The following is a 19,920-nucleotide window of genomic DNA, read 5'->3' on the forward strand; positions in this document are numbered from 1 at the left end:
AGTCAGGTGGGAATCTCTATGTTGTGATTCTAAGGCTCATCCATGAAGTGTGTGGCTGCAGTGCTCTTCTGTCTTGAGTCAACTTATGTCATTTTACCCATTTCATATATGTAGGAAATCTTCTAGTTACCAAATAAATGAGTTTATCAAATGTGAATTGTCTTAGTTTAATTCCTCTCTTTTTAAAGATTTTATTCATTTATTTATTTATTTATTTATTTATTTATTTATTTGACAAAGAGAGATTGAGCACAAGCACAGGGAGCAGAAGTCAGAGGGAGAGGGAGAAGTAGGCTCCCCACTGAGCAGAGAGGCCAACTCAGGGTCCCAGGCCCCTGAGATCAAGATCTGAACTGAAGGCAGACGCTAACCAACTGAGCCACCCAGGCATCCCTAATTCCTCGATTTTAACACCCACACGTGAACCGATGCTTTTCACAGTTGGACGAGAGCTCTCCCACCCCGATAGGTGTGACCCAGCTACCTGTGCTAAAGATCTGACCCTGAGTCATGCACCACTAGAATTTTTAATTCTAATTAATTTAGTTGGGCATTATTACATGTGATAAACTGTACATATTTAAAGTGTGCAACTTTAGGAATGGAAAGAGTCATAGAAAAATCATGGGTACGTACTGCATGATTCCATTTCCACAGAATTCAAGGAGGTGCACTGTAAGCTCTCACTACTTCATTGTGCAATTATTAGGGGGTAATCCCTCCAACCTTCGTTTTCTTCCGAAGGCAATGTGGAATCAGAAACATAACTTCAAGGGATGTTTTAAAGCAAGATGCAATGTGTGAAAATACTTTGTTGGGGATGAAGAATGTTCAAGACTAAGAGTGGGTGTATGTAAATGTATGTATATTCACATACATTTTTATTTCAAGAAAACATACTGACACGCAAGGATGTACGTGCACAAGGCTCCTAACCCTCATTATAACTCGTTATAAACACTCTATTGTGTTGAAAGAAAGCTTTAAATGGTGTTGTAAGAAATAAAAACGATACCAAGGAACCGCATCTTACCCTTTTTCATTAGAGATACATCCCTGCATTTACTGAGGCTGAAAATTATGACAAAGACAGGAAAGAAAAGGTAGCGTAACATGGAGTTCCTTTTCCTTGTGGTCCTTACTCACTCATCAGGTAGCTGGAGGGAGAGAGAGCGTTGGTGGACCGTGCACATGTCAAGAAAGAAAAAAAAGTGAGTTCGTTTTGTATGGCATTTTTCTACTGTCCTGGGAGAATGAAATGCATGTGCATACATGAATTACAAAAAAACAAAAAACAAAAAGAAAGAAAGCTTTAGAGAAACTTAATGGGTAAAGAAATGAGAAGTATGAATGTTTGCTTTCACGTATGCTAGGAGTGTAGAAATTTAGAAAAACAAAATCTAGAGAACAGGTGGCCTTAGTTTTCACAACGGATCACTTTTCCTACCTAAGTGCCCAGAGGCCTCAAAGACAGAACCACATTGAAATTTATGCAAGGAAAACTCCTCCGTACCAGCTAATAGGACTGAAAATCTCCAAACTGACTAGATTTTTCTTGTACTTAAGATACAGTTTCAACACACAATGCCCTGACCCATAGAAGCTAAGTGAATGATTTGAGAGGCTTAAATTTAGTTTCTTCAAAGAAAATTTTACTGGGGACATGTCTTTGTCACTTTCTTATTGCTGCTATCTCCAAGTACCACAATGATGGTTTAACAGAAACAAATTTATATTCTTCCAGTCCTGGAAGTCAATGCCAAAAATGAATCTCTTCAGGCTAAAATCAAGATGTCTCTGCAGGACACAGAGAGAGTGAATTCCTTCCTACTTACGTGATTCTGGGTCATTATTTATTCTCCACAAAAATGCATGGCATACCAAACTCTTCTTGGTACCTGAAAAATATCCTCATTAGAGTTACTCTTTTTGTTTCAGATTTATTTATTTATTTATTTATTTATTTATTTATTTATTTATTTATTGGAGAGAGAGTGAGAGAAAGACCAAGAAAGGGGGATGGGGCAGAAAGAGAAGGAGAGAGAATTTCGAGCAGACTTCTAGCTGCCTAACTGAGCATGGAGCCCAAAGTCGGGCTTCATCCCAGGAGCTGGAGATCATGACCTAAGCTGACACTAAGTTGGAAGTTCAACTGACTGAGCGACCCAGATGTCCCTAATGTCACTTTTTAACAGTTATCCAAAATAAACTTGATTAACAGAATGATCATGAATGTTGCTGCATAGCAAGCCATCCTGAAAGCAAATGGATTGCTATAATGCCTTTAGTATCAAGTGGAATTGTGTGGTCATGAGTTGTTATACTCTGTTGATTTCTTCAAGAGTCTTGAGTCGGCTGTGTGTCGGCTGGAGGAGCTCTGCTGATCTCTCCAGTGCATTCCAATATAACTGGGGCTTGGATAGCTAGTGGAATGATCTCAGAGAAGACAGTGGGACTGAATTATGTGTCTACTGAGCAGTTATGGAAATTCTACTCCACAAGGTCAGGCTTTCCTCCAAAAGTAAATATTTCCTCCCACGCTTTGCCTAGCAATCACTATTCCTAGTCTCATAAAAGATCAAAGAAGTGAAAGATTTATTTTCCAGATGTCTCAGAGAGCAGGGACTTGTATGTAACTCACTGATTAATGGAGATAAGAACTGTTGTATCACCAATGCCATATTCATGGCATCCTTATGTAGATACTATTGAATTGACACTGACATATTTATAATGGTTTTCATCCTGATACTATGTTTTATTTTTTATGGGGAGGGTTCCACTGGAAGGAGGTGACATTTAAAAAGCAAGTAAAAGACAGAGACATAGGAATATTTTTTCCTCATTTTTCCAGATTTATTAAATATAATTGACATATAAAATTCTGGAAATTTAAGCATACAAATTTGTGATTTCATATACATATACATTGTGAAATTATCACCACAATAGGTTAGTGAATACATCCATCACTTCACAAAGTTATCAGTTTTTTTTGTTGTAAGAATATTTACTATGTACACTGTTAGCAATATTCAAGTATACAACACAATAGAAATCACCATAATTACCATGTTGTATGTAAGTTCCTAGAACTCATTGATCTTATAACTGAAGTTTTGTAGGCTATCACCAGCATCTTCTCATTTCCCCACCCCAGCCACAGGCAAACATCAACCTAGTCTCTGTTTCTATGGGTTCAGCTTTTTGTATTTTACATTATAAGTAAGATCACACAGTAATTGTTTTTTGTCTGATTATTTCACTTAGCATAATGCCCTCAGGGTCCATTAATGTTTTAGCAAAGGACAGGTTGTCTTCCTTTTTTATTTGTTGAGTTCCATTTTACAGACATGCCATCATTATTCATTCATCTGTTGAAGGATTCTGGGCTGTTTCTATGTCTTGGCTATTGTGAATAATGCTGCAATGAATAGAAGGGCACAGATATCTGATATATTCAGATATGTGGGAATTAAACCACTCTAGCCAAACAATAAATGTGATACACCCCATTCATAGAAGGAAATACAACAATCATATGATCATCTCAATATATGCAGAAAAAGATTTGACAAAATACAACACCCTTTCATGAATTAAAAAAAAAAAGCTCCAACAAACTGGGTATAGGAGGAATATACCTCAACATAAAATGAGACCATATATGACAAATCCACAAAAACATCATACTCAATGTTGAAAGGTTAGAAAACTTTTTCTTTGTGATCAGGAGCAAGACAAGGGTGTCCACTCTCACAACTCTTATTCAACATAATACTGCATGTCCTAGCTAGAACAATCAGGTAAGATAAAGAAATAAATGGCATCCAAATCAGGAAGAAAGAAAGAAGTAAAAGTGTTTATTTATTTACAGATGATGTATTTTTTCCAGTTCTTTAAGGTGCAAAGTTAGTTTACGTATTCCGGATTTTTTTTTATTTTTTTGAGTGATGCTTAGATGACTATGTATTTCCCCCTCAGGACCACCTTTTCAGTATCCCATAGGTTTTGGACTGATGAATTTTCATTCTCATTGGGTTCCATGCATTGTTTAAGTTCTTCTTAGATTTCCTGGTTGACCCAAACATTGTTTAGCAGGATGGTCTTTAGCTTCCAACTGTTTGAATTTCTTCCAATTTTTTTCTTGTGATTGAGTTCCAGTTTCAAAGCACTGTAGTCTGAGAATATGCAGGGAATAATCTCAGTCTGTTGGTAACAGCTGAGACCTGATTTGTGACCCAGTCCGTGGACTATTCTGGAGAAAGTTCCATGTGAACTTGAGAAGAATGAGTATCCTATCATTTTAGGGTGGAACGTTCTGTATTTATCTATGAGGTCCGTCTGGTCCAGTGTGTCATTCAAAGATCTTGCTTCTTTGTTGATTTTCTGCTTAGATGATCCTTCTATTGCTAAGAGTGGAGTGTTGTGGTCCTCTACTATTGACATGTTATTATCAATATGTCTCTTTATTTTGGTTAACAAAGGCTAATGTAGTTGGCTGCTCCCGTGTTGGGGGCATAGATATTTATAATGGTTAGATCCTCTTGTTGGATAGACCCTTTAAAATGATATAGTGTCCTTCTGTATCTCTTACTACAGTCTTTAGCTTAAAATCTAATTTGTCAAATATGAGAATTGCTATCCCAGCTCTCTTTTGAGGTCCGTTGGCATGAAAAAGTGAGGTTCTCCATTTCCTCATTTTCAGTCTGGATGTATCTTTATGTTCAAAATGAGCCTCTTGTAGAAAGCATATGGATGGTTCCTGTCTTTTTACCCAATCTGCAACCCTGTGCTGTATCATGGGGGCATTTAAGCCATTCATGTTGAAAGTGATTATTGAAAGATGTGATTTTATTCTCAGCATTTTGCCCGTGAAGTCCTTGTTTCTATAGATTATCTCTGTAAATTTCTGTTCTGTATCACTCGTGGAGTCCGTCTCCTTTTATAGAACTCCCCTTAATATTTCTTGCAGGTCTGGCTTGATGGTCACATATTCTTTCAGTTTCTGCCTGTCTCAGAAGCTCCTTGTTTCTCCATCCATTCTGAATGACAGTCTTGCTGGATAAAACATCCTTGGCTGCATGTTCTTCTCATTTAGTACCCTAAATATGTCTTTCCAGCCCTTTCTGACTTGCCAGGGCTCTGTGGACAGGTATGACATTAATCTGATAATATGAACTAAATATAGAAAATCCTGCAAACACAACCCTTACGAGCACACTCACCCTGATGAGCCCCAAGTCATGTGTAGAATTATTGAACCACTATATTGTACTCTACTATATCATTCTCTATGTTGACATTATGTCCTGCACCAATAAAACCTTATTAAATTGAAAAATTTTACTTGTGGTAGACCTTTTGCAGAGATGGCCTTATTTCACCACTTATCTCTGTATCCATGTACTTGGCAATGTGACTGTGAAGCTCCGCCTATTGAAAGGTGGAGTCTATTTCTCCAATGTTGAATCTGGACTGAACTCACTGTTTTCTTTGCCTTGACTACTAGTGTATGCTGAAAATGACAGTGTGCCTCAAGGGGCCATTGTGTGTTTCTGCTGCTCTCTTGTAACCCTGCCTCTGCCATGGATAAAAGTCCAGTCTAGCTTGCTGTAGAAGGAAACTGACCATAGCTCAGTTGCTCATGGCCAACCTAGAACAGCTTAGCACCAGCAAGACCACAAATGTGAGAACACAGCTAGGATTAGTGGAGCACTTCCAGCTGACCCACAGCTGACTGCAGACTCCTGAGGAGACCAGCACTGACCAGAAATCTTCCCCAACATAGACCCCTATGTGATTTTAAGAGAAACGTTGTCTTATATAATTTACATTTAGCATGGCTTGTCACACAGCAATAGCTGACTGATTCAATAATAATCAGTGTAAACACAACTGAAAATATTAAGAATAAAATACTGGCTCTTATATTTGACATTTGTTCTGATATTTGAAAGGGCTATTCATAATGGTCTGGTTATTCACATTTATTTCAGATAACTGTACTAAAAAGTTACCACCATATTGAGACTCCCATCCAGGTAACTGGTAGAGGTTGGAAAGACCTGTATGTTTTAGCAGGTATAATTTGTGGAACCCTTAATCACAATTTTCCATTCCCAGAGCATTACTGGACAGGAATTCAAGCCCTTGTCTGTGTCATCCTTTGATCATAGGATGGAAGAGAGTTTAGAGCATAAAAAGGGTAAAGAAATTAATGACAGAGTGAACACACCAACTGTTCACTTATTCACAGTATAATTTTTATGACAACATTTTTAAAGGGGGAGAGTTTAAGGCAATGGAAGGAGTTATATTTGTAGGCAGGACTTGACACTTTCAAATATCAATAGTAAATCATCCAATTAAGTAATACAAAATCTGCCACTAATTCTTCACTCCAATTAATAAAACACTTTAAACATGGTCACCAAATATCCCACACTTCATTGAGTAGATGTTCATTATCAAAAACACATTATCCATGATAAAATATGGTGTGATAGAAAGTTTTACTTTATCATATTTCAGGTCTTCTCTGATACCAAGCCCACCTTAAGTCAATTAGCTTATGTAAATCTGTCCTACTTTAATTTACACTTGGAGAGTGATTTTCATAGGGAATTTTTCCCTTACTATTCTGTGCCAATGATACTGCAACTGCTGGGCTGATGAGGGAATGGGATGCTAAGGAGGACTGTAAGCCCCATGACTTCCTACAAAACAAACTAGTATAGGTTAAAATGTACATAATCAAGAAGAACATTTAAGGTATTAACATACAAAGGAATGACAGACACAGAGTGAAAAACTGTGATCTCAGAATTCCTTCCACAATAAAATTATAAAAATGACCTCAGATGCCAATGTCATTTATTTCATAAAACTAGGACCATTCATCGCTATATGAGGCAAATGGGAATCTCCAAATGGATTCTGATTCAAGTTTGGGACTAACTTTGGAAATTAAGAAAACAAAAGGAAAATTGTTGGCTATCAAAAGGACCAGAAAATTCAACAAATGGACTTATTTAAATTCAAAAAAGCAGTTGAACTTTAGATTAATACCCAGTAGTGCAATTGCAGGATCATAGGGTAGCTCAATTTTTAACTTTTTAAGGGACCTCCACACTGTTTTCCAGAGTGGATCTACCACCTTGGATTCCCACCAACAAAGTAGGAAGGATCCCCTTTCTCCACATCCTCTCCAACAATTGTTGTTTCTTGCCTTGTCAATTTTTGCCATTCTAACTGCTGTAAGGTGGTATCTCAGTGTGGTTTTGATTTGAATTTCCCTGATGGCTAATGATTTTGAAAATTTTTTTCATGTGTCTGTTAGCCATTTGTATGTCTTCATTGGAAAAGTGTCTGTTCATATCTTCTGCCCATTTTATGATTTGTTTATTTGTTTCTTGTGTATTGAGTTTGAGAAGTTCTTTGTAGATCTTGGATACCAGTCTTTTCTCTGTAGTGTCATTTGCAAATATCTTCTCCCATTCCATGGGCTGCCTCTTAGTTTTTTTGACTGTTTCCTTGGCTGTGCAGAAGCTTCTTATCTTGATGAAGTCCCACAAGTTCATTTTATCTTTTGTTTCTCTTGCCTTTGGAGATGTGTCACGAAAAAGGTTACTGTGGCCGATGCCATAGAGGTTGCTGCCTATGCTCTCCTCTAGAATTTTGATGGACTCCTGTCTCACATCATTAGTCATTGTGTTCCTTTTGCCCTAGACCTCCCCAATATTTTTTCATGATGGACCATTAAGATTTATTTTAGCATTGAACTTTTATATTAGAGGGGTAGGGGATTGGGATAGGCCAGTGATGGGTATGGCATGGTGCACTGGGTGTTATACGCAAGTAATGTATCATGAACTTTACATCAAAAACTAGGGATGTACTGTATGGTGACTAACATAACATAATAAAAAAATATTATTAAAAAAAAAGCAGTTGAACTTTAGAAATATTGAAACTCCAGAATATACAAGAGGGATTGAGATCTTCTTTCATGATCTGATTAAAGAATATCAATTTCTGGCTATTAGGCATTAAGCCTCCAAGCACAGTTACTTGTGAAAAAATGACCCCTTTACAGCTGCTCTGAAAAATACATTCAGAGCCCCGTTTATATCTTTGTTCCTCAGACTGTAGATGAAGGGGTTCACCATGGGTGTGACCACCGTGTACATCACCGAGGCTACTGCACTTGAGTGGGAGCTTTGGGTAGTGGCAGAGCTAAGGACACTCCTAGCCTTGTACAATAAAATAAGGAGACAATGGAGAGGTGTGACACACAGGTGGAAAATGCTTTATGCTTGCCCTGAGCTGATGAGATCCCAAGTATGGAGGAAACTATCTTAGAGTAAGAGTAAAGGATCCCAGCCAAGGGAGCACCAGCCAGCAGCATAGCTGGAAAGTACATCACCATGTTATTAAGAAAGGTATCAGAACAGGCAAGTTGGATCATCTGATTGAGTTCACAGAAAAAAGTGGGGGATTTCCACCTCTGTACAGAAGGACAGCCGCAACACCATTAAGGTTTGTAACAAAGAATGCAGGGTGCTCATGATCCAGGACATCAGAACCAGCAGTCCACAGAGCCAGGGGTTCATGGTGACTGTGTAGTGCAGGGGGTTACAGATGGCCACAAAGCAGTCGTAAGCCATCACAGTCAGGAGGAAGTTGTCCAAACTTGCAAAAAGTATGAAAAAATACGTGTGCATGATGCAGCTTTCATAAGTTATGACTTTTCTCTGTGTTTGTATATTCACCAGCATCTTGGGGACAGTGGTGGAGGTGAAACAGATGTCTACAAATGACAGGTTGGAGAGGAAGTAGTACATGGGGGTGTGGAGGTGGGAGTCAGAGCTGACAGCCAGGATGATGAGCAGATTCCCAAATATGGTGACCAGGTACATGGACAGGAACAGCCCAAAGAGGAAGGGTTCCAATTCTGGTTCCTCAGAAAATCCCAGAAGAAGAAATTCTGAAATTCGTGTATCATTCTTTAGTTCCATGGAGTCGATGTGACTACCAAAATAAGAGAAAAAGAGCATGACACAATCATGCATTACTAACCTGGCAGACACATTACCTTTTATATTCTGCACTCAAGAAATTAATGTTTGTATCTGTGCATGGAACATGATAAAAACACTGAGAACTAGGAATAGAAGAAAACTATCTCAACATAAACCCATTTATAAAAAACCCACAGCAAGCATGATATTCAATGGTATACAATTAACATTTTTTCTTTATGATCAGGAACAAGACAGGGATCCCCACTTTCTTGATATCTACTCAGCATAACACTGGAACTTCTAGCCAAGCCATTAAACAAAGAAAAGAAAAGACAAGTCATCCAAACAGGAAAGGAAGAAAGAAATTTATGAATGCAAACAATGTGGTCTTATGTGTAGAAAATCCTAAAGATGCCACAAAAACACTAATGGAACTAATAAATTAATTCAGCCAAATAACTGGATACAAAGCCAACCCTCACAAAATCATTGCATTTCTACATACAAACAGTGAACAATCTGAGAAGGGAATAAAATAATTCCATTTGTGTGACATCCAAAAGAGTAAGACTATCACCTCACACCAGTCAGAATGGCTAGTTTAAAATGACAAGAAATAACAAGTGTTAGTGCAGGGGTTGTCAAGAGGGAACGCTCATGCACTGTTGGTGGGAATGCAATCTGTTTCAGCTACTGTGGAAACAGTATGGAGATTCCTCAAAATACTAAACATAGAAATACCACATGAACAAGTAATCCCGATACTGGGTATTTACCCAAAGAAGACAAAAACACTAATTCAAAAATATATATGCACCCCACGTTTAGCAGCATTATTTACAAGCAGCCGGAGTGTCCATCAATAGATGAATGGATGAAGAAGATGGACGATTTCTCAGGCATAAAATGAATGAATTCTTATTTGCAACAACATGGGTGGTTCTAGAGAGTATAGACTTTTTGCAAGTTTTGCTATACTCAATGAAATAAGTCACACAAAGACAAATACTGTATGATCCTACTTATATGTGAATCTAAAAAACAGAACAAATGAACAAAAAACCGGCCAGGCTGTTGAATATAGAGAACAAACTTGTATTTGCCAGAGGGTAGGTTAGTGGGTAGATAAAGGATATCAACAGTTATACATGAGATCTTGCCATTTGCAAAAACATGGATGAATCTAGAGGATATAAAGCTAACTCAAAGAAGTCAGTCAGAGAAAGACAAATACCATATGCTTTTACTCATATATGGAATTTAAGAAACAAAACAAATGAACAAAGAAAAAAGAGACTAACCAAACAGAAAAAAAAGACTCTTCAATATGGAGAACAAAGTGTTGGTTACCAGAGGGGAGGTGTGTGGGGGGAAGGGTGAAATAGATGAAGGGGATAAAAAGTAGGCTATCAAAATGAGCGCTGAGTAATGTATACAATTGTTGAATCACTAACTGTACACCCAAAACTAATATAACACTGCATGTTAATTACACAGAGGTTAAAAATAAATTTTAAAAAATACCAAAGATCCCCCAAAGTCTTTAAAATTACCCAAATTCCCCAAAATAAAAAAAATAAAAGAAAACAAAATCTACACATAAAACCATCTTATATAACCATGAAACTGAGAAGGAAGAAGTTTTATATTAACTCATAGAAATTAAAACATTTTTATTGTTCAAATATTGTCACAGAATTCAACATAGAAACAATAATCTGTAAAAATCATTTGAAATGCTGATAACCGTAGAAAATGGGCATATAATGTATGGGCATATATTAATAATGGGCAGATAAATATGGTGACCAATTATAGAAAGAAGGACATCACAGGCAACATGCTGAGAATAAAATCACATCTTTCAATAATCACTTTCAACATGAATGGCCTAAATGTCCCCATGAAACAGCACAGGGTTGCAGATTGGGTAAAAAGACAGGAACCATCCATATGCTTTCTACAAGAGGCTCATTTTGAACATAAAGATACATCCAGACTGAAAATGAGGAAATGGAGAACCTCACTTTTTCATGCCAACGGACCTCAAAAGAGAGCTGGGATAGCAATTCTCATATTTGACAAATTAGATTTTAAGCTAAAGACTGTAGTAAGAGATACAGAAGGACACTATATCATTTTAAAGGGTCTATCCAACAAGAGGATCTAACCATTATAAATATCTATGCCCCCAACACGGGAGCAGCCAACTACATTAGCCTTTGTTAACCAAAATAAAGAGACATATTGATAATACCATGTCAATAGTAGAGGACCACAACACTCCACTCTTAGCAATAGAAGGATCATCTAAGCAGAAAATCAACAAAGAAGCAAGATCTTTGAATGACACACTGGACCAGACGGACCTCATAGATAAATACAGAACGTTCCACCCTAAAATGATAGGATACTCATTCTTCTCAAGTTCACATGGAACTTTCTCCAGAATAGTCCACAGACTGGGTCACAAATCAGGTCTCAACTGTTACCAAAAGATTGAGATTATTCCCTGCATATTCTCAGACTACAGTGCTTTGAAACTGGAACTCAATCACAAGAAAAAATTTGGAAGAAATTCAAACAGTTGGAAGCTAAAGACCATCCTGCTAAACAATGTTTGGGTCAACCAGGAAATCTAAGAAGAACTTAATGCATGGAACCCAATGAGAATGAAAATTCATCAGTCCAAAACCTATGGGATACTGCAAAGGCGGTCCTGAGGGGGAAATACATAGTCATCTAAGCATCACTCAAAAAAAAGAAGGAAGGAAGGAAGGAAGGAAGGAAGGAAGGAAGAAAGAAAGAAAGAAAGAAAGAAAGAAAGAAAGAAAGAAAGAAAGAAAGAAAAATCTTGAATAAACAAATTAACTTTACACCTTAAAGAACTGGAGAAGGAACAACAAATAAATCCTAAGCCATGCATCAAAAGAGAAATAATAAAGATTAGAGCAAGATCAATGAATTAGAAACCAGAAACCCAATAGAAGAGATCAGCAGAACTAGAAGCTGATTCCTTGAAAGAATTACCGAGATCTATAAACCACTGGCAAGACTTATCCAAAAAAAAAAAAAAAAGGAAAGGACACAAATTAATAAAATTATGAGCAAAAGGGAAGAGATCATGACTAACCCCTTTGAAATAGAAACAATTATTAGAAATTATTATCAACAACTATATGCCAATAAATTAAGCAACCTGGAAGAAAAGGATGCCTTCCTGGAAACCAGTCAAAAAATATCAAGTCAGAAACAGGAAGAAATTGACAACCTAAATAGACCAATAACCGGTAACATGATTGAATCAGGGATCAAAAACCTCCCAAAAAGCAAGAGTCCAGGGCCTGATGGATTCCCTGGGAAAGTCTATCAAGCATTCAAAGAAGAAATAATACCTATTCTCCTGAAGCTATTTCAAAAAATAGAAACAGAAGGAAAACTTCAAAACTCATTCTCTGAGGCCAGCATTACCTTGCTCCCAAAACCAGAAAAGGACCCCATCAAAAAAGAGAATTACAGACCAATATCCCTGATTAATATGGATGCCAAGATTCTCAACAAGACCCTACCTAATATGATCCAACAGTACATTAAAAGGATTATCCATCACGACAAGGTAGGATTTATCCCTGTGATGCAAGGGTGGTTCAACATTTGCAAATCAATCAGTGTGACAGAACACATTAATAACAAAAGAGACAAGAACCATATGATCTTTGCAATTGATGCAGAAAAAGCATTTGACAAAATCAGCATCCTTACCTGATTAAAACACTTCAGAGTGTAAGGATAGATTCCTCAATTTCGAGGGGGAGTTAAGATGGCAGAGGAGTAGGGGACCCCTTTTTCAGCTGGTCCCCTGAGTCGAGCTGGATAGGTACCAGACCAGCCTAAATAACCACGGAATCAGCCTGAGACGCAGGATGATGCATCTGGATCTCTACAAATGAACATCTCCAGCTCTGAGTATTGAGGTACGAAGAGGGGAGCTATAAACCGTGCACAGATATCGGAAGATAAACGGAAGGGGGAGGGAGCCGCCGCGTTTGGGCGCCGGGAAGCGGCAGCCACCTGGCGGGGGAGCGGGCAGACTCACAGAGGGCACCTGCGAGAGAGCGGACTGAGACCGGTGAGCCATGAACACGCGCCACCAGGCATCTCCCGGAACACCGGAATCCCGGTGTGCTCACGGGATCCAGACTGAGACCGGGAGCTCCCGGAGCGCGCAGGGCGGCTGGCGGCTGGCGGGCCACCTGCACGGGGGAGCGGGCGGACTCGCGGTCAGCACCCGCAAAACAGCAGACTGAGACCCTGAACCGGGTGCACGCCACCAGGCTTCTCACGAAACTCCGGAATCAAGGTGTGCTCACCAGGCATAGACTGAGACTGGGAGACCCGGGAGCGTGCGGGGCGGCCGGTGGCTGGCGGCATTAGAAACACAAAGGACAGAGACGCGCCGGCCCTGGGAGTGAGGGCAGGGATGCAGGGTTGGTGCGCACATCCCGGGACGCTGCAGGGTTGAGCAGCACCAACAGTAATAGAGTTAAAGTGGCCAGAACATCAGTGGAGAACGGGCCGCAATTCCTCTGTTCTGTGATAATGCAGCCTCTGCTGCTCTGACTCTCAGAAGAGGCATAGCCGGCCACCAGGGAAAGCCGCCAGAGAACAAAAGCCTGGAAATACCGGCTCAGAGAGTGCCCATCCCCATCCTCCCTCGCAGGGGACACGGAGACTCTAACCAAACAGGGTTGCCTGAGTATCAGCGCGGCAGGCCCCTCCCCCAGAACACAGAAGGCAGGCTGAAAAATCAAGAAGCCCACATTCCGAGGCGCCTGGGTGGCGCAGTCATTGAGTGCCTGTCTCCGGCTTAGGGCGTGATCCCAGCGTTCCGGAAAGGAGTCCCTCATCGGGCTCCTCCGCTGGGAGCCTGCTTCTTCCTCTCTCACTCCCCTGCTTCTGTTCCGTTCTTGATGACTGTCTGTCTCCTTCTCTCAGATAAGTAAATAAATAAAATCTTAAAGAAGAAGCCCACATCTCTAAGATCCCTATAAAACAAGGGGCACGGCCTGGGAACCAGTCAATAATTTGGGCTCTGGACAACCCCGCAACCTCTCCTCATCAGAATGACAAGAAGGAGAAGCCCCCACCCCCCAGCAAAGAAAAGACAGTGAGTCTGTGGCCTCTGCCATAGAAGTAATGGATATGGATGTAACCAAATTATCAGAAATGGAATTCAGAGTAACAATGGTCAAGATAATGAGTAGACTTGAAAAAAGTATTCAGGAAAATGTTACTGAGAATATAGAATCCCTAAGGGCGGAAATTAGAGCGAATCTGACAGAAATTAAAAATTCTATGAGCCAAATGCAGGCAAAACTAGAGGCTCTGACGGCCAGGGTCACCAAAGCAGAGGAACGGGTTAGTGAATTGGAGGATGGGTTAATAGAGGAAAAAATAAAAATAGAAGATGGTCTTAAAAAAATCCACGCCCACGAATGTTGGCTACGGGAGATTACTGACTCAATGATCCAATGTTAGAATCATCGGCATCCCCGAGGGGGTGGAGAAAAACAGAGGTCTAGAAGAGATATTTGAACAAATTGTAGCTGAAAAGTTCCCTAATCTAGCAAGGGAAACAAAAATTCGTGTCAAAGAGGCAGAGAGGACCCCTCCCAAGCTCAACCATGACAGACCTACACCACGTCACGTCATAGTGCAACTCGCAAATATGAGATCCAAGGATACAGTATTGAAAGCGGCCAGGGCAAAGAAATATCTCACGTACCAAGGCAAAGGCATCAGAATTACGTCAGACCTGTCTACACAGACCTGGAATGAGAGAAAGGGTTGGGGGAGCATTTTTAAAACTCTTTCAGAGAAAAACATGCAGCCAAGGATCCTTTATCCAGCAAGGCTGTCATTCAGAATTGATGGAGAAATAAAGACATTTCAGAATCGACAGTCACTAGCCAATTTCGTAACCACGAAACCAGCCCTACAGGAGGTATTACGGGGGGTTCTATAAACGTAAAAAGGCCCCAAGAGTGATACAAAACAGAAAGTCACAGCCAATACAAACAAAGACTTTACTGACAACATGGCAGAATTAAAAGCATATCTCTCAGAACTCAGTCTTAATATTAATGGTTTAAATTCTTGCTTAAAGTGACACAGGGTTTCAGATTGGATAAAAAGAAATGAGCCATCCATTTGCTGTCTACAAGAGACTCATATGGAACCCAAAGATGCATTCAGACTGAGAGTAAGGGGATGGAGTACCATCTTTCATGCAAATGGGCCTCAAAAGAAAGGTGGGGTAGCAATTCTCATATCAGATAAACTGGATTTTAAACTACAGACTATAGTTAGAGACACAGAAGGGCACCATATTATTCCTAAAGGAAGTATTCAACAAGTGGATATGACAATTATAAATATATATGCCCCCAACAGGGGAGCAGCAAGATACACAAGCCAACTCTTAACCAGAATAAAGAGACATATAGATAAAAATACATTGATAGTAGGGGACCTCAACACTCTACTCTCAGAAATAGACAGAACACCCTGGCAAAAACTAAGCAAAGAATCAAAGGCTTTGAATGCCATACTCGACGAGTTGGACCTCTTAGATATATATAGAACACTACACCCCAGAACCAAAGAATACTCATTCTATTCTAATGCCCATGGAACATTCTCAAGAAGAGACCATGTTCTGGGACACAAAACAGGTCTCAACCGATACCAAAAGATTGAAATTATGCCCTGCATATTCTCAGACCACAACGCTCTGAAATTGGAACTCAACCACAAGGAAAAATTTGGAAGAAACTCAAACACTTGGAGACTAAGAACCATCCTGCTCAGGAATGACTCGATAAACCAGGAAATCAAAAATCAAATTAAACAATTTATGGAGACCAATGAGAATGAAAATACAACAGTCCAAAACCTATGGGATACTGCAAAGGCGGTCCTAAGGGGGAAATACATAGCCATCCAAGCCTCACTCAAAAGAATAGAAAAATCTAAAATGCAGTTTTTATATTCTCACCTCAAGAAGCTGGAACAGCAACAGAGGGACAGGCCTAATCCACGCACGAGGAAGCAGTTGACCAAAATTAGAGCTGAAATCAATCAAGCAGAAACCAGAAGTACAGTAGAGCAGATCAACAGGACTAGAAGCTGGTTCTTGGAGAGAATCAATAAAATTGACAGACCACTGGCAAAACTTATCCAAAAGAAAAGAGAAAGGACCCAGATTATTAAAATTATGAATGAAAAAGGAGAGGTCACGACGAACACCACTCAAATTGGAAGGATTCTTAGAAATTTTTATCAACAGCTATATGCCAATAAACTAAGCAATCTGGAAGAGATGGAATCCTTCCTGGAAACGTATAACCTACCAAGATTGAAAGAGGAAGAAATTGATTCCTTAAACAGGCCAATTAATTATGAAGAAATTGAGTCAGTGATAAACAACCTTCCAAATAACAAAACTCCAGGCCCGGACGGTTTTCCTGGGGAATTCTACCAAACATTCAAGGAAGAAATAATACCTATTCTCCTAAAGCTATCTCAAAAAATAGAAACAGAAGGAAAGCTACCAAACTCATTCTATGAGGCCAATATTACCTTGATCCCTAAACCAGGGAAAGACACCCTCAAAAAGGAGAATTACAGACCGATTTCCCTAATGAATATGGATGCCAAAATCCTCAACAAGATACTTGCTATTAGAATCCAACAGTTCATTAAAAGGATTATCCACCACAATCAAGTGGGATTCATACCTGGGATGCAAGCGTGGTTCAATATTTGCAAATCAATCAGCGTGATACATCATATCAACAAGAAAAGACTCAGGAACCATATGATCCTCTCAATCGATGCCGAAAAAGCATTTGACAAAATACAGCATCCTTTCCTGATTAAAACCTTTCAGAGTGTAGGAATAGACGGTACATTTCTCAATCTCATAAAAGCCATCTATGAAAAGCCTACTGCAAATATTATTCTCAATGGGGAAAAGCTGGAAGCCTTTCCCTTAAGATCAGGAACACGACAAGGATGCCCACACTCGCCACTATCATTCAACATAGTAATAGAAGTCCTTGCAACAGCAATCAGACAACAAAAAGGAATCAAAGGTATTCAAATCGGCAAAGAAGAAGTCAAAATGTCTCTCTTTGCAGCTGACATGATACTCTATATGGAAAACCCAAAAGAAGCCACTCCCAAACTATGAGAAGTTATAGAGCAATTCAGTAACGTGGCAGGATACAAAATCAATGCTCAGAAATCAGTTGCATTTCTGTACACGAATAACGAGAAGAAAGAAAGAGAAATTAGGGAATCCATCCCATTTACAATAGCACCAAAAACCATACCTTACCTTGGAATTAACTTAACCAGAGACGTAAAGGACCTATATTCTAGAAACTATAAATCACTCTTGAAAGACATTGAGGAAGACATAAAAAGATGGAAAGATATTCCATGCTCATGGATCGGAAGAATTAACATAGTTAAAATGTCCATGCTACCCAGAGCAATCTACACTTTCAATGCTATCCCGATCAAAATACCAAGGACATTTTTCAAAGAACTGGAACAAATAGTCCTTAAATTTGTATGGAAACAGAAAAGGCCCCGAATCTCCAAGGAACTGTTGAAAAGGAAAAACAAAGCTGGGGGCATCACAATGCCGGATTTCGAGCTGTACTACAAAGCTGTGATCACAAAGACAGCATAATACTGGCACAAAAACAGACACATAAACCAATGGAACAGAATAGAGAGCCCAGAAATGGACCCTCGGCTCTTTGGGCAACTAATATTTGATAAAGCAGGAAAAAACATCCGGTGGGAAAAAGACAGTCTCTTCAATAAATGGTGCTGGGAAAATTGGACAGCTACATGCAAAAGAATGAAACTTGACCACTATCTCACACCATACACAAAAATAAACTCCAAATGGATGAAAGACCTCGATGTGAGACATGAATCCATCAAAATTCTAGAGGAGAACAGAGGCAGCAACCTCTACGACATCGGCCAAAGCAACCTTTTTCATGATACATCCCCAAAGGCAAGAGAAACAAAAGATAAAATGAATATATGGGACTTCATCAAGATTAAAAGTTTCTGCACAACCAAGGAAACAGTCAGAAAAACTAAGAGGCAGCCCACAGAATGGGAGAAGATATTTGCAAATGACACTACAGATAAAGGACTGGTATCCAAGATCTACAAAGAACTTCTCAAACTCAATGCACAAGAAACAAATAAACAAATCAAAAAATGGGCAGAAGATATGAACAGATACTTTTCCAATGAAGACATACAAATGGCTAACAGACACATGAAAAAATGTTCAAAATCATTAGCCATCAAGGAAATTCAAATCAGAACCACACTGAGATACCACCTTATGCCAGTTAGAATGGCAAAAATAGACAAGGCAAGAAACAATTGTTGGAGAGGATGTGGAGAAAGGGGATCCCTCCTCCATTGTTGGTGGGAATGCAAGTTGGTACAGCCACTCTGGAAAACAGTGTGGAGGTCCCTTCAAAAGTTAAAAATTGAGCTACCCTATGATCCAGCCATTGCACTACTGGGTGTTTACCCCAAAGACACAGACATAGTGAAGAGAAGGGCCATATGCACCCCAATGTTCATAGCAGCAATGTCCACAATAGCTAAATCGTGGAAGGAGCCGAGATGTTCTTCAACAGATGACTGGATTAAGAAGTTGTGGTCCATATATACAATGGACTATTACTCAGCAATCAGAAAGAACGAGTTCTCAACATTTGCTACAACATGGACGGCACTGGAGGAGATAATGCTTAGTGAAATAAATCAAGCAGAGAAAGACAACTATCATATGATTTCCCTCATCTATGGAACATAAGAACTAGAATGATCAGTAGGGGAAGAAAGGGATAAAGAAAGGGGGGTAATCAGAAGTGGGAATGAAACATGAGAGACTATGGACTATGAGAAACAAACTGAGGGCTACAGAGGGGAGGGGGGTGGGGGAATGGAATAGGCCGGTGATGGGTAGTAAGGAGGGCACATATTGCATGGTGCACTGGGTGTTATACACAACTAATGAATCATCGAGCCTTACATCGAAAACCGGGGATGTACTGTATGGTGACTAACATAATATAATAAAAAATCATTATAAAAAAAAGATTCCTCAATTTCATAAAAAACATCTATGAAAAGTCTACGGTGGATATCATTCTCAATGGGGAAAAGCTGAGAGCCTTTCCCTTAAGATCAGGAACACCACAGGGATGACCACTCTCGCCACTATTGTTCAACACAGTAATAGAAGTCCTAGAAACAGCAATCAGACAACAAAAAGAAATAAGAGGCATCCAAATTGGCAAAGAAGAAGTCGAACTCTCTCTCTTTTCACAGACGACACGATACTTTATGTGGAAAACCCAAAAGACTCCACCCCCAAATTGCTAGAACTCATACAGCAATTCAGTAATGTGGCAGGATACAAAATCAATGCACAGAAATCAGTTGCTTTCCTATACACTAACAATGTAACTGTAGAAAGAGAAACTAGGGAATCGATTCCATTCACAATAGCACCAAAAACCCTAAGATACCTTGGAATAAACCTAACCAAAGAGGTAAAGGATCTATACTCTACAAACTACAGAACACTTATGAAAGAAACTGAAGAAGACAAAAAAAAAAAAAGATGGAAAAAAACTTTCTGCACTCATGGATTGGAAAAATAAACATTGTGAAATGTCTATGCTGCCCAGAGCAAACTATACTTTCAACACCATCCTGATCAAAATATCAAGGACATTTTTCAAAGTGCTGAAACAAACAATCCTAAAATTCATATGGAACC

This window comes from Ursus americanus, chromosome 14 (genome assembly GCF_024610735.1).
Source record: "Ursus americanus isolate L20-20 chromosome 14, mUrsAme1.1.p, whole genome shotgun sequence".
In the NCBI taxonomy this organism is placed as follows: Eukaryota; Metazoa; Chordata; class Mammalia; order Carnivora; family Ursidae; genus Ursus; species Ursus americanus.